The sequence below is a fragment of the Anabrus simplex genome, chromosome 4 (assembly GCF_040414725.1).
Source record: "Anabrus simplex isolate iqAnaSimp1 chromosome 4, ASM4041472v1, whole genome shotgun sequence".
Classification (NCBI taxonomy): domain Eukaryota; kingdom Metazoa; phylum Arthropoda; class Insecta; order Orthoptera; family Tettigoniidae; genus Anabrus; species Anabrus simplex.
The window spans coordinates 373,152,590-373,169,891 of record NC_090268.1 but is presented as its reverse complement, the minus strand read 5'-3'; the positions used below and the strand labels follow the sequence as shown (position 1 = coordinate 373,169,891).

The 17,302-nt window shown below is 39.1% G+C and overlaps 1 protein-coding gene across 4 annotated transcripts in view; it reads left to right on the top strand.

Annotated features, from left to right (window-relative positions):
• The first annotated feature begins 988 nt into the window (after positions 1 to 988).
• Amacr (Alpha-methylacyl-CoA racemase) overlaps positions 989 to 17,302 on the top strand; it is a 163,168-nt gene continuing 146,854 nt past the window's right edge. For 2 of the 4 annotated variants that reach the window (XM_067145814.2, XM_067145810.2), the window contains exon 1: positions 1,158 to 1,240. The gene's annotated coding sequence lies outside the window, so the exon portion shown is untranslated. Of the gene's footprint in view, positions 1,010 to 1,157; positions 1,241 to 1,920; positions 2,055 to 17,302 lie in introns of those variants that run through there. The other 2 variants (XM_067145812.2, XM_067145811.2) reach the window with 2 other exon arrangements.

Sequence of the window (17,302 nt, the reverse complement as noted above, 5' to 3'; positions counted from 1 at the left end):
GTGATTCAAGTGAAGGTCATCTGAACATAGATCCCTATCTCTTACCCACCCATTAAGATTTCTGAATCTCATTCTCAATTTGCCACATAACCATTCCATAGTCTCATTTAAATCCCCAATCACTCTCCAGTCAGTATTCCTCATAATGTAATAAGGCCATATTCCAAGCACCTTGCCACCCCACTTGTTAGTCCCTTTAAATGATGATATGGGAGTAAGCTGACACTGACGGGGTTCCAACTTACAAATACCCTGCGGTAGGGAGATTCCAGGATGTTATCAAACACAGTAGTTATTGCAGGACTTGCAAGAAAACAGATACCAAAACAAGGTGCATGCAATAGGCATATATATTTAAGTTGACTGTCTTATGAGTCTTGTCAAACCTGGTCAATACAAAATAATAATAAATCAAACATGTTCGTACCTGTCTTTGTTGACTAGGTTTAACTGGAAGTTAGAGACAGACACAGGTTTTACTGTAAATGGTTTAACTGCATGGTACATTATAATAGGCCTACGCTTAACCTGTACTTTTTGATATATAAAGGTCCCCGGATTGTTCTGATGATGATGACGATGATGCTTGTTGTTTTAAGGGGCCTAACATCGAAGGTCATCGGCCCCCCGGATTGTTCTTTTTTTTTTTTGCTAGGGGCTTTATTGTCGCACCGACACAGATAGGTCTTATGGCGACGATGGGATAAGAAAGGCCTAGGAGTTGGAAGGAAGCGGCCGTGGCCTTAATTAAGGTACAGCCCCAGCATTTGCCTGGTGTGAAAGTGGGAAACCACGAAAACCATCTTCAGGGCTGCCGATAGTGGGATTCGAACCTACTATCTCCCGGATGCAAGCTCACAGCCGCGCGCCACTACGCGCACGGCCAACTCGCCCGGTCGCATTGTTCTAAGGGACAAAACAATGCGATTATTAATCCCATTGATGTGAAATATGAAATAGTCTCTCGTGGACAGTTTCCTATGGTCGGTAAACCTGCAGTTTACTTACAGTAGGTTTTTCTTCTTATCTTTTATCAATCAATCAATTCCATAGGAAGTCTTTTGCACTGAACATATTTTAGATAGGTATTAATTAAAGGCCGTTTTACTTTTAGGATTATTGAGCTAATGGTATGCAGATTTGTATTCACAGGATAAGCATAATTACTGCATACTTAAGTAACAGCATTACTCAGCTGCTGAACAGATTAAGCCGACGCATGTAGAGGAACGTTAGATAGGTACCGTATAAACTATTACCACAATTTCTCTCTATTCCATCTTATTGGCGCATTGATTACTGTGATTATCGCTTCATAGAATAGCATATTTTACGATGTTTCGCGGATGTGATGTATAGGATTCAATCCGTTAAGTTAACCGTTATCTGATTACGATATTCCTGCAGATCTTTGATAGCAATACCTTTATTGGTGATTCTTAACCTCAACAGCTGACAAGTACAGTAGGTGCTATATATATATATATTTATTTTTTCTGTTGGTAAGTTAAGGGCGGTTTGGGGTTTACTGTGAAGCTGAATTAAATACGCGGAACACCACTGAACACATTGTCCGGAAAGAAGGTTGATGACTTTCATGCAGATGCGGATCGGATGTTAGTGCTTGCTGTAGGCCTAATTATCGTTTACTAACGTGTTTATTTATTTTAGATCTTTGTTATCATATTTTCAGGTGACAACGACTCGTTCTATAAAATAAATACGGTAATATACCTGTGATTACAGCACAATCATTCGTCGTAGGCCTAATCGTAAGGTTATAACCTACTCATTCTCTTTGGTTAAAACCAAACCTACCAAAGAGGGAAACCTACTGCATCCTGGGTAGTTTCATATCGCATGTTTCGCTTATGAACTAGAATAACCTATATCGGCAACCCTTTCAGTGTATGATAGAATGGAAGTGTGTGGTTACCGACCAAGTTCGTTGCACGGTTCAACTTGCGTAGTCGTGAGCTTGCGTTCGAGAGAAGTGCATTTAAATCCCACTGTTGGCAGCCGTGCTTTTCCGTGATTTCCGATTTTCACAGAAGGTGAATGCCTAGTGCTGTAGGCCTACCCATGGTCACTACTATCGCAATCCTAGCCTTTTCCCATCAACATTATTTGTGTTCATAGAAAGAAAAAGGAACTGATTATAAGTATCGTTATCCATTCTAATGTCGTTTCATGCAGATCATGGCACTATGGGAGATCTATTTACAGTGCACTATGTCTTTTGCTATGGGCAAAGCAATTTTTTAAAACTTTCATTGATCTGCCTCAGTCTTATCCTCGGCTTTGACAGTACCGGTATCTAAGTGACTGAGGTACGAGCGATGCTAGGAATGCTATTCCTTACGCAGCCAGTCCCTGCTATAAATGGTGTGAAAATGTTGTTCATAGGGTCAGTAGGTGCATGTATTTCAGTGGGCTTGCCAGACTAATTTATAATAGCAACTTCTGGCTCAGTGAGGAAAGCAACGGGAAAATACCTCACTCATTTCCCTAGTACGCCTCTTCAGTGATGCCTAGGCCATCTGTGACACCACACATCTTTCGCTTAATAGTATTTGTTCAGGACGTAGCAAGGTGTCCATGCAAAATACTAATGATGATATACTTTTTTTTTTTTTTTTTTTTTTGCTAGTTGCTTTACGTCGCACTGACACAGATAGGTCTTATGGCGACGATGGGACAGGGAAGGCCTAGGAGTGGGAAGGAAGCGGCCATGGCCTTAATTACGGTACAGCCCCAGCATTTACCTGGTGTGAAAATGGGAAACCTCGGAAAACCATTTTCAGGGCTGCCGACAGTGGGGTTCGAACCTACTATCTCCCGAATACTGGATACTGGCCGCACTTAAGCGACTGCAGCTATCGAGCTCGGTCATACTTTGTTTAGAATCAGTGTTGCTAGCTACGCGAAATAAAAATATGGGACAGATGTGCAGTCGAGAAAATCAATGGGGTATTATTCTACAAGTAGTAAACTTCGTTGTTTTTTTTTTCTCTCTAGTTGCTGTACGTCGCACCGACACAGATAGGTCTTATGGCGACGATGGGACAGGGAAGGGCTAGGAGTGGGAAGGAAGCGGCCGTGGCCTTAATGAAGGTACAGCCCCAGAATTTGCCTGGTGTGAAAATGGGAAACCTCGGAAAACCATTTTCAGGGCTGCCGACAGTGAGATTCGAACCTACTATCTCCCGAATACTGGATACTGGCCGCACTTAAGCGACTGCAGCTATCGAGTTACATAAAATCAGCTTCATGGTCCGTATCGCACTTCAATAGATTCACAATGAAGTATTTATTTATTTTCCACCTAGTCGATACAATGATTGCTTAAGGCAATTTTTAATGGTCAAAAGTGGTACATGTTTCATATATTATCAACATCTTCAGCCACATAACACTGTTTAGATGAAAAATATATAAAACTGACAAAGTAATGCTTTAGAGGAAGTGTCCTTAAAATTAACATAAGATTGACAAGATTAAAACAAACAAATAACTCAAGAGAAAATATATAAATTATTTCTACAATAGAAAGCAATCGTCAAGGAAACACTTGTACAATATTCCATAGAGAAATTGTCCTAATAAATATTCTTTTCTTAATAATTCATGAAAAAAGATCAATTTATAAATTAAAAATTATACAATTTATAAGTAATTATCGAAATGAAGAAATCCTGATATCATACTTTGTTTAGAATCAGTGTTGCTAGCTACGCGAAATAAAAATATGGGACAGATGTGCAGTCGAGAAAATCAATGGGGCTATTATTCTACAAGTAGTAAACTTCGTTTTTTTTTATTTTTTGCTAGTTGCTGTACGTCGCACCGACACAGATAGGTCTTATGGCGACGATGGGACAGGGAAGGGCTAGGAGTGGGAAGGAAGCGGCCGTGGCCTTAATTAAGGTACAGCCACAGCATTTGCCTGGTGTGAAAATGGGAAACCACGAAAAACCATTTTCAGCGCTGCCGACAGTGGGGTTCGAACCTACTATCTCCCGAATACTGGATACTGGCCGCACTTAGGTGACTACAGCTATCGAGCTCTGTAAAACTACGTTTAAGAATGATACATTTATTATTATATTGACATCTACCAATAAATAAATAGCCTATCATAAGATTTATTCTTCTTCTTACTGTGCCATCTTCTAGCGAAGGTTGGCAGTCAACATGGCAATCTTGAATTTGTATGCAGCGACACGGAACAGAGACATCGTGTCCAACCCATACCAGTCTACGAGGTTCTTCATCCATAAAGTTTGTCTTCTACCAAGACTCTTACGTCCTTCTATTCTTCCTTGTATAACAAGCTGCGAGATTCTGTACCTATCTTCTTTCCAAGTCGATCCAACGCCTCGTAATTCTGGATTCTGTCTGTCCACGAAATGCGCAGCATCCGTCTGTACACCCACATTTTGAATGCTTTCAGTCTTTTGCAGAGGGCTTGAGCAAGTGCCCAGCCTTCCATTCCATTAAGTAACCTGGGAAAGATGTAGGCACGGACCAGACAGAGCCTTAGGTTTAGTTGTAGGTTGCGGTTGTTGAGCAGTTTCTTCATGTACATGAAGATGCTTCTCGCATGTTCAATGCGGACCCATATTTCTTGGCTGCAGTTCCATTTCTGCTTGAGGTAACATCCTAGATACTGGTATTGGTGAACCCTAGCGATGGGTTCATTGTTGACAGTGAGCTGCACGTGGACGTCTTGCCGTTTACTGACGACCATGAACTGGGTTTTCTTAATGTTTTATCTTCAGTCCTCTGTTGTTGCAAGCAACATTCACTTTGTCTAATAATACCTGAAGGTCTTCTGCATTGTCCGCTAGCAATACCATGTCATCAGCATAACGGAGGTTGTTTAGACGTTCCCCGTTGATAATGATGCTTATGTTAGATGGTTCTTCCAGAGCCTCTGCAAGGATAGCCTCTGAGTATATGTTGAAGAGTAGAGGCGATAATATGCAGCCTTGTCGAACTCCATGGCGGATGTCTATTTCTTCTGACAGGTTTTTCTCAATCTTGACTGCTGGTTTCTGACCCCAGTACAAGTTGGCAATAATCCGAATATCTCGGTCGTCAGGTCCGATGTTCTGCAGAATTTCCATCAAGTTCCCGTGCTGGACTTTGTCAAATGCCTTTTTGTAGTCCATGAAACATGCATAGACATCCTTGTTGATTTCCAAGCAATGCTGGACAAGTACTGTACTTGAATACAGAAAAGTGCATCTCTAATCCCAAGACCATTCCTGAATCCGAACTGTGTTTCAGTTATCACTTCTTCACATTTAGCACGTATTCTGCTATGAATGATCTTTAAGAATATCTTTAGGATATGGCTCATCAGACTGATGGTTCTGTGCTCTTCGCATCATCTGGCATTTGCCTTTTTTCGGGAGAGTGATGAAAGTCGACCTAAGCCAGTCTTCTGGGATTATTCCAGTTGAGTAGATTTTGTTGAATAGTTCTGTCAGAATACTCATACCATTGTCGTCCAGGAGTGAGAGAAGTTCTGCATGCACTTCATCAGGTCCAGCGGCCTTTCCATTCTTCGTTTGGCAGATGACACGCCTCACCTCGTCCTTCAAAATGGCAGGACCTGTGTTCGCCTCGTTCACACCATGTTCATTACGTCTATCATCGTTGAACAGTTCTTCTATATATAACTTCCATACCCTGAGTTTGTCAGTGATGTCAGTCACAATGCGGTTGTTCATATCCACCAGAACATGATGCCCTCTATTACGATATAACCCAAGGCACTCCTTTATTTTTTTGTGTAGATTGAAAGTGTCATTTTTTGCTGCAGGAATTCTACCTCTTGACATCTTTCTGTTATCCACTATTCTTTTGCAGCCACATTCTTCCTCTTAATGTCTTTGTGCACTTGGTTGTATTTACAATATTTATCTCTCGGTTTTTCCATTTCCGCCGCTGATCCATGAGTTCCAGTATCTCATCGGTCATCCACGGTTGTTTCTTGATCCTTTATTATGTGTTAAATGTTGTTTCCCCGTGGCTGTTAGAATCTGTTTCATTTCTGTCCACAAGACTTCTATACCTGTATCAACGTTCATTTTTTATCAAAATCTTTAGGAATCCTCTTACGAATCTCTTCAATCTTTATCTTGCTGATGTCTATCCTCGCAGGTCTCATGGTCTTATGAACTGTGTCGAAGCGCAGTCAGATGCATGCCACCACAGGGTTATGGTCTCATCTGATGTCTGCTCCAGGGTAGGTTTTAACCGATTTGAAACTGTTGCGGAAGCACTGGTTCACCAGAATGAAATCAATCTAGTTTCGGATGATGTGTTCTGCGGTCTGCCGGGGACTGAGGGCCATATTTCTTGTGTTTTCAGCCATGTTGATTGTACTAGGAATAATTCATAATGTGGTGGTTTTCCGTTGCCTTCCGCTTCGCTTTTGGTTGTATTTATTTATCTTGGTTTTTCCATTTCCACTGCTCTCAGTGTTCCAGCTCTGCATGTGACTATCTGATCTTGAGCCCTCTTGGCGCGTGAAGTCCTCTTCGGCCTCAAGTCAGTTCTGTTGAATCTGCAGCCCTCGAACGAGATGGGTTCCAGTGGCATTTCATTCACTGAGGGCCATCACCCTCCCTGGGGGCACTTCCTCCGCCCAAAGCCGTTGACGCCCCCATGGGAGCCAGGTTAATTAACCGCCACCTGATATTCGGCATGGAGTCTCTAACTGCATGGTCTACTCCGTTACCATGGCAGGAGAACCTGGCCAGACAGGAATAAGATTTATACATGAACTGAAACTAAAATTTAATTTAACTGTTCTTTCCTGCTCATTCAGTTTTTTTTACCGGGCGAGTTGGCCATGCGGTTGGAGGCGCGCGGCTGTGAACTTGCATACAGGAGATAGTGGGTTTGAATCCCACTGTCAGCAACCCTGAAGATGGTTTTCTGTGGCTTCCCATTTTCAGACCAGGCAAATGCTGGGGCTGTACCTTAATTAAAGCCATGCCCGCTTCCTTCCAACTCCTAGGCCTCTCCTGTCCCATTGTCGCCATAAGACCTATGTGTGTTGGTGCGACGTAAAGCCACTAGCATTCAGTTTTTAAATACATATTCTTCATTCCTCTGAACAGCTAAGAACTTTTATTTTTCTAATTACTATCCATATCCAGTAATTAATTTCTAACAGTGCAATCATGTGGTCACTTCACTCCACAGTTCATGAAAACATGAACACGAGGTGGACTTGGACTGCCTCAGATAGCTGTACATTATATTACTGAATGGTGAACATCTTGGCCAGTCCTTGGGAACCCGGGTTTGATTCCCAGCCAGTCGAGGAATTTTAATCATAAACAGTTTATTCCCATTCTAACTTCAAATGAATGTAATGATATGAAACTGAATTAAAATGAAACAATATTAAAATATTCATGAAATTAAATGTTCAATCGTCGGACTATATGTACTCACACTTAGTACTTACCTGATTAAATACACATACAACTGTTGATGGGCGCAAGTTACAAATAGATGTAACGTTAATAAAATGAGAGTCTTGAATATCTCTAGGGTGTGAGGTAATAAGCTTACCTTGATAGCATAACGTATAGATTCTGGGAAAAGGAGATTGGCGTTTAGTTTCCCCATTAAAATGTGAGGTTATCTGATCTGCTATAGAAATGAAACAATTATATTTGATACTAAACAAAATATATTCTTTAAAAATTGACTTTAACGAGTGAGATTTACTGTGATAATTCAAAAGATAAAAAATAAAACTCTGACATTATAACTGAAGGAAACTGTAAGCCTTAAATTTGAAATCATCTTGACCGGACATTAACAGTTCTACAAGAAAGTTATCCCTCACTGGTTCACTTAATTGTACCTTGAACATATCGAGTGTTATTACGACGTATTCCTTTGAATTGGTATCAGCTGTAGGTATTTCAAGCCTAATTTGGTGATGTATCCTTTTAGTTTCACAAACGAGATATAGTATGGCTTGAAATATCATTTACACTTCACAATCAACTTTACAAGTAATTCACTGATAACTGTTAGTCTGCATTACGACGACTCAGTATTTGGCTGTCACCAAACTGACACAAGAACTCGTCCGAACAGATACACGAAACACACTCCGAACGTATAATCCATTTTGTCACTGACGATTACGTATCCATATCATTGTTCCCCATTTGTCTCCTTCCAATTGACTTCATGGCAAGTCTCTCCATTCCTTCCAACCAACTGAACTATCCAACTGACTTCTCCAACTGAACTCGATGACCATCTGAGGCCTCACTCTCCTTCCAACTCATCTGACTGACTAGGCCTCACCATCCAAATGACTGCCACTATAGGATACAGCCCATATATATAGCCATTAGTTGACACATGATATAACACTCACGTCAGAGCTCAAAATAGATATGATGTCACTCCCACTCGGCTACAAATGTTACATATTGTTGAAATATCCTAAGGCAAATACGGAACTCCCTAAATATGATCTCATCGCTAAATGCATACAGTGATAGAGCAATGATTCGACAGTTACTGTAGCTACAAGTCTTTTACCATATGTTAATTTTAGTTCAGGTCTCTCCAAGGCTTATCTCTTGTAAACAAATAATTGCAGGTCACTTGACCATCTTTCATCATTATTTCATTCAACATTATTTTTTTATTAAATACGATTTTCATCGTCATTTTCATTGTAACCGCTGGTCGGCCAACATAATTTTATAGCAATCTTATCACTTGTTCATCACTGTTGCTTTGTTCATTTTAATTATAATAGAAGCCTTCTAATGTCAATATTACAAATACTCAATGTAATATCTTTAAAACCAACTTCATTACAACTCTTTTACCATTTTATGTTAATTTTAGTTCAAGTCTCTCCAAGGCTTTTTAAAAATTTGTTTTATTTTATGTATATGTAAATCAGGTGCCTGATTTTATTTTAAGGTTAAGGTAATGGCTGATGATGCCTAAATACAAGGCGAAACATGTATCATTTTAGTTAACATGCCAATGTAAATCATAAATCAACTAAGACAAGACTTATTGTATTGATTAAGTGGTCAAATTAATAAATTAACTTATTGTTATTATTCCAATCAAATATCATCAATATGGATCAAAAATGATATTTATAACATGTAATAAAGTTACTGTAGCAGTATTACACCATATGTTGCAATGTCAAAAGGTTTCACAAAACATATCCATATCTTATATTAGGCAGTTAGTCTCACTTTACATGATTTTAATGTTAACATGCATGCACGCGCGCACACACACACACACACACACACACACACACACACTCTCTCTCTCTCTCTCTCTCTCTCTCTCTCTCTCTCTCTCTCTCTCTCTCTCTCTCTCTCTCTCTCTCTCTCTTTCTCTCTCTCTCTCTCTTAAATACAATAAAACAAGCAGTAATTAATTAATACATAGCAGAATCAGATTATAGAATTGAATCAAACAATAATAATGGTTACAACAATAATAATAATATAGATGAATGCTTGTAACAGGATTTGAACCGTTACAATTTGCCTCCCCTCATAAATAAATCGAAGAACAAAAAATCGATTGATTTATGAACAACATAATATATATAATACTAACATTGAGACATATTTATTTATTTATTTAATTATTAGACACAGCCTATGGAGGGCCATTTTACACTAATAATAATATAAACACTTTTAAATGAGTATACAATCATTATTGTTTTCTTTTAACACGTCAATATATTTTATAAAATATCACTGATATGAGAACTTTTCTTGCACATTGTCATCATAGATAACTCTTAAGTGTCCTGTTCTCTCCTTATTATGCAGTTCACAACAATGTAGCACTTATTTTTCCATGTACTGGAGTTCATTGCACCAATACGACACTTGATTCACACGCAAATTCACAGAAGTTAGTTTTTATGCCAGCTTCTTACAAAAAACAATCATCTTACTAACATCTCAACAAATCTCACGTGACCTACTTCTTTAAATTTCTGATGTTATAAGTACCAACAGCCGGCCCCATGGTGTAGGGGTAGCGTGCCTGCCTCATAACCGGAGGCCCCAGGTTCAATTCCCGGCCAGGTCAGGGATTTTTATGTGGACCTGAGGGCTGGTTCGAGGTCCACTCAGCCTACGTGATTAGAATTGAGGAGCTATCTGATGGTGAGATAGCGGCCCCGGTCTAGAAAGCCAAGAATAACGGCTGAGAGGATTCGTCACGCTCACCACACGACACCTCGGAATCTGCAGGCTTTCGAGCTGAGCAGCGGTTGTTTGGTAGGCCGAGGCCCTTCAAGGGCTGTAGTGCCATGGGGTTTGTTTGTATAAGTACTGACAATATTCCTTCCTGATCTTTTAAAGAGTATGCACACTTCCCGATACAGTTTACAATCGTGAAATACCCCTGATACAAAAGAAAGAATTTATACATATTTCCCGCCTCCGCAGATGAAGGAAATGGAACTCTGAGTAGCACCTTGGCACCCAAACTGAATTTGTCCAATTTTGTCCTTATTAACTTACATATCATAATAGATCACTTCTTACGTCTAACTTACTACTACCATTAATTACCTTATTAACTGTGACTACGTCATTACTTAAAATATCTCACTTAACATTACTTAGGTCACAATCACACTGCTCTCTTAAATCTACTTGCACTACACAATTATCTACACTACTTACCTGTTCAACTACTACTTTTGGCCTGTCTATGTGACTTACTTTATCCGATCCCACTGATGAAGAGATTGGCTGAATTCCTGAAACATGTTTGGTTGAGTAAATCATTTTCTTTCATTAATAAGTGTATTGACAAGGCTGATTCAAATATAACTATTTTAAATATTTCTGTACCGCATACTCTGGCTCTATAACGACTCTGGGGTAACATCCGTATTCCGCCTATCATTATCTCTCTGATAACTCAAGTTCATACGCCTCCCATTTTCAGATTGTCTCTGGTAACTCTGCTGACCCCCATCACTATTGAAATTTCTATTAATCCTCTGCTGATCATAATTATTACCTCTCCTCTGATACTTGTCTGACATTTTTCCCCCTCCCTCTACTAGTCTACTTTTACCAAACATAATATGCTCTCTCGCGACCCTGTACACATTCATTCCAAAATCTGTCAATGAACTTCTCTTTAAATTCTCCTAAATCTGACATATTATTCCGGTACACTTGAAACCATATTTTACTTTCACCGATAACAACATTCAACAAGATCTCCAACATGTATTCTCATTCAATAATATTATTCCTCAAGTTACTTGCATATCTTATCTCAACTAGTTTTACAAATTCCATACAATTGAACTGTTTTCCAGAAAACCTAGGTAAATCTTGATCCCTACTGAACAAACTACTCGCTACTACCACCTCTCCTGCCATCTGACCTCTAAATTCTTGCCTTAGCACTTTCTGGCAATTCAAAACTTCTTCTTCCGCTACTCTGTGTTCCCTTTCACTATTCTCACTTCTTCCTGTAATTTTTCCTCTTTTTCTGCCCCCTCCTGTGATAGCGTTTCCTGTTTGTTCCGTAGTTCACTGACCTCCCCAAGTTTGCTTTCAATTTGTTCGATTCTACCAACCTATTCCCTCGTATCTTCCCCAACTGCATTGTAAATCTTGTCCAATCCTTCCTCAATTACTTCATGAATTTCTTCCCGATTACTAGAAATTTTATTACTTAATGGTACGATATTGTTACTGTCCCCTGTACATGTTCCCTTGACTTTATCGGTCTGAGTATGAAGATTGCTCCGACTCAACTCCATTTCACCTCGATATTCAACACACTCGTTCTTTGACTTACTTTCAAACTTAGATGTTTGATCAGTTACCCCTAATATCTTAGTATCTATTTTACTCATGATCATATTACAATTTTCTTTATTACTGCCAATTAATTCTCCCATCTTACTGTTAATCTATTTCAGAGTTAATCTGTTTATTACAATTTTCGTTACTAGTATCAATCTGTTTTTTTAGTTTTCATTATTACTACCAATCATTTCTTCCATTTTCTACTTATCTGTTTACTACTATTTTTGCTACTATTACTACTAATTAATTCTTCCACCTGTTTCTTATTATTTTTGCTACTACCACTAATCGTTTGTTCCATTTTGGTGATGAAATGAAATGGTGTATGGCTTTTAGTGCTGGGAGTGTCCGAGGACATGTTCGGCTCGCCTGGTGCAGGTCTTTTGATCTGACTCCTGTAGGTGACCTGCGCATCGCGATGAGGATGAAATGATGATGACGACGACACATACACCCAGCCCTCGAGCCGGCGAAATTAACCAATGATGGTTAAAATTCCCAACCCTACCGAGAATCGAACCCGGGACCACTCTGACCAATGGCCAGCGTGCTAACCATATAGCCATGAAGCCAGACATTTTGCTGATAACTTGTTTATTTATATTTTCGTTACTACTACTAAACTTTTCACTGAGCTCGTTTATTCTGGACATCAGCAAATTAAGAAGTTGTCGGTCCATCCCCCCTGAGACTTCCTTTTGAGTTTCAGTGTGCTTCTCAACTTGTGCACTTTCCTGACTTACTTCAGAACCTTCCATCGTGTTCATCAGCTCTCTATTCTCCCTCTCACCTTGGATGTCCTTGGAAGCAATAGCCTCCTCGTCACGTGACTTACTGTTGTCTTCCTTGTTCATCTTTGGTTCACTAGAGTAGAGTCTCGTTAATCCGAACCAATTGGGACCGGAGTCTGTTTGGATTACGAAATTTTCGGATTAACCGGAAAATATTTTCTGATAATATTGTTATTGTTTTTACGTCCTGCTAACTACTTTTACAGTTTCCGGAGATGCCTAGGTGCCGGGATTTTCTCCCGCAGGAGTTCTTTTGTGTGGCAGTAAATCTACTTACACGAGGCTGACGTATTTGAGCACCTTCAAATACCACCGGACTGAGTCACGATTGAACCTGCCAAGTTGGGGTCAGACGGCGAGCGCCTCAACAGTCTGAGGAAAATATTTCTACAATACAGTACAATACATACTGTAATTTGAAATGTCCATTCTTTAGCAGTTACATTAAAAAAATACTGTATAAAATTACAGTAGGGTGCTTAAGAACTCGTAGAGGAGAAAGCAACTAAAACTAGGTTAAAACTTGTCTCCTAAAATTGCTAAAATACGGTAATGGGTTACACTTTTGCATTGTGCTCGGGATGCGAAGAACTGCTTGCGATGTTTATTTAATAGTTCTGCCGCTCTCTCAGTGGTAGTGGTTTAACACTGCATCTGCGAGTAGGTTCCAATCACTATGGCAAAAGCAACTAACAGACTTTGTAAAGATAAACGACCAGTGATTGATGGTTTATGATGTGTAATTATGTTTACATTAAATATGACTAATAAAATGCAAGTAAATCTTCATTCTATACTGTGTTCTTTCATTTCAATAAGGGAATTTTTAAAAACATTGAATATTTCAGTTCGGATTAACCGGACATTCGGATTAACAGGGTTTGGATTAACGAGACTCTAGTGTAATAGTACGCGATCTCGAATTTCCCTCTTCAAATCCTTTGACATTCCCTCAAAATGCAAATATGTAACACAAAATTACACTCCTCACATTTACTGGTTATACTTCCATTGGTTTAGATGTGCATATTCTTCCCAGAATCAAACTATGGTACGCTGTCATTCAGAACAAGTTATGAATTTATTCAAGTCCCACGTTGCGTTGCACTTTGTGACCATTACTCACTGATATAAAATATGAAAATGAATTTAAATGAAACAATATTAAAATATTCATGAAATAAAATGCTCAATTGTCGGACTATGTACTCACACTTAGTACTTACCTGATTACTTACACATACAATTGTTGATGGACGCCAGTTACAAATAGATGTAATGATAATAGAATGAGAGTCTTGAATATCTTTAGGGTGTGTGGTAATAAGCTTACTTTGACAGCATAACATATAGGTTCTGGTAAAAAGAGATTGGCGTTTGGTGTTTCCCATTAAAATGTGAGTTTATCTGATCTACTATAGAAATAGAATAGTCAGTTATATTTGATACTAAACAAAATATATTCTTTGAAAATTGACTTTAACGAGTGAGATTTACTGTGATAATTCAAAAGATAGTATAGAACTCTGACATTATAACTGAAGGAAACTGTAGGCATTAAATTTGAAATCATCTTGACCGGACATTTAAAAGATATAAGCTTCATTGCTGTTTCCATATTCCATATTTAAAAGTTGTATACGAGAAATTTATCCCTCACAGGTTCACTTAATTGTACCTTGAACACATTGAGTGTTATTACGACGTGTTTCTTTGAATTGGTATCAGCTGTAGGTATCTCAAGCTCAATTTGGTGATGTATCTTTTTAGTTCCACAAACAAGATATAGTATAGCTTGAAATTATATTCGCACTTCACAATCATCTTTACAAGTAATTCACTGATAACTGTTAGTCTGCATTACGATGATTCAGTATTCGGCTGTCACTGAATTGACACAAGAACTCGACCGAATAGATACACGAGACACACTCCGAACATATAATCCATTTGGTCACTGATGATTACGTATCCGTATCACTGTTCCCCATTCGTCTCCTTCCAGTTGACCCCATGGCAAGTCTTTCCATCCATCTCCTTCCAACCAACTGCTTCCAACCAAATGAACTATCCAACTGACTTCTCCAACTGAACTCAATGACCATCTGTGGCCTCACTCTCCTTCCAACTCATCTGAGCGACTGAGGCTTCACCATCCAAATGACTGCCACTATAGGATACAGCCTATATATATAGCCATTAGTTGACACATGGTATAACACCCACGTCAGGCTCAAAATAGATATGATGTCACTCCCACTCGGCTACCAATTTTACATATTGTTGAAATAGCCCAAGGCAAATACGGAACTCTCTAAATATGATCTCATCGCTAAATGCATACAATAACAGAGGGATGACTCGACAATTACTGTAGCAGTATTACACCATATGTTGCAGTGTCAAAAGGTTTCACAAAACATATCCATATCTGATATTAGGTAGTTAGTGTCACTTTACATGATTTTAATGCTAACACGCATACACATAAAACACAATAAATTAAATACAGTAAAGCAAGCGATAATTAAATTAGTACAGGCAAAATCAGATTATAGAATTGAATCAAACAATAATAATAGTTACAACAACAACAACAATAATAATAATAATAATCATAATAATAAAAATGCTTGTAACGGGATTTTAACCGTTACAGCTTGGCTTGGGGACTGGGTGATTGAACTGTCCCCAATGTTCTTGCAACTCATATAGCATAAACACATACAGGGTTTCTCATATAAATCCAGACCGAATGCACGGTGTTTCTGCTCTGCACTTCGGCAGCTGCCTCAGTCGAACTTACATCGCATGCAGCTGCTCTGATTTTTTGCGCACCAATAGCAAGAGTTAGAACTGTTCACACAACCATTGATATGAAACCAGGCCTAATCCGAAAAGAACACATGCTGTTGGTTGAATAAACGATCATTCAGTGATACAAGTTACCACTCACAATATCTCACTCTTGTGGCTGGATCAGCAGGTTTTAAACAATGGGCCCGTGTAAAGCTGTACGATTTGATGTGTAACAGCTTTGTAGCTCTGTGAGCAGAAGAAACCGAAACCCCTATTTGTTGTGCCAATTTTGCGAGTGATTTATTCAGTGACCGTTCAAGATTTGCACCAATGTCATGTAGCTTTTCCTCTGTTAAAACTGTTCGCGCATGTTTGTTATTGATCACTGAGCCAGTAGTTTCAAATTTATTTACAATTATGTGAATCTGTGCTCATGATGGTGGCACTTCACCAGTAAATTGCTGAACAAGTACATCGCGTACCCGTCGAGCCGTCTCATACTTAAAATAACTTTTACAGATGAAAATATGGTGTTGTAATGATAACTGTCTCACCATGTTAACAGCTGAGATTCAGACTGGCTATTGATGCTAGGTCGAACACGTGCACAGTCCTTGCAAGGTAACAGTTATGCGCGCGCCTCCCATACAACTGCTTAGGTCTTGGAGAGTAGAAACACTGCTGGATGGTCTGGGTTTATAAGAGAAACCCTGTATTTGACAGCAGTGTATGAAGATTGTCTTTGTCAATTTGTCTTTTCATGTTTGTCTTTGTTTCCTCTTTTTGTTGCTCACTCTTAACACACTGATCTGCCTTTATGTTCATCCTGTTTTCTTGTTCCTCGAATGTATGACTTAATTTGACACTTATTTATTCCTTTCCAATACTCATATTAACACACAGTTTCCTATACACGGCAGATACCGTCCACTCTCGGTCCAGGGTAACCAGACATCCATCTTTTGGAGGACATGTCCTTCTTTTTAGACCTTGTTATATAACTATTGAAAACTGAACTTTTCATGACACGTTTCTTGACTTTCCCAGGAAAGAAGTCATTTTTATATATTTAGTTTGCTACTCTTGCCTCCTAGACATGTTTCTACTGCAAATGTTGACTATTCTGCTAAGCATTGTTTCTGGATTAGAAGCCACCAGCAATTGCATTCTGTTTTGTTTTGCGCTCTTGTAGTGTCTTGAAAATAAAGTGTAAATTAAAAAAATTAAAATTCTCGTGATTTTTTGTATGCTCTTATTACTAACCACCATGCAAATACTGATGTAGAATTACCTGTTCTCCACCATTTTGTCCTTCAAAGGCATTTTATCATCTGGTCTTACTGAACCTCACAGGAAGGTCTGCCTTACAAAGGCTGCACCAGGCTGTAATAGCCACACGTGCAAGGAAAAAAAAAGTAAAGAATAACGGCCAAGGGGATTCATTGTGCTGACCACACAACATCTTGTAATATTCTGGCATTCGGGCCGAGCAGCAGTCGCATGGTGGGCCATGGCCCTTATGGATGTTACACCATGGGGTTTGGTTTGGTTTATCCCTAGGTGGTGTTGGCTTGTGAGATTTGCTTGGTAATTGCAGATCTTAGTCGAGCCTCTTTCTTTTTTATCTTTGCTGTTTGATTTTCTTGTCAGACTCTTCCAGGACATTTGACTTCCCCTTCTACAAGGTTTTTTTCAAAATGTAATTAAATATTAAACCCACCAAACTTCAATGAAACCTCCAAATCCACAATACCGTGCTAAATATTGCCTATCTTACTGCTGAGCAAAGAAAGGTGAATGGATATATTTCTTCTCCCCCGAATCCCT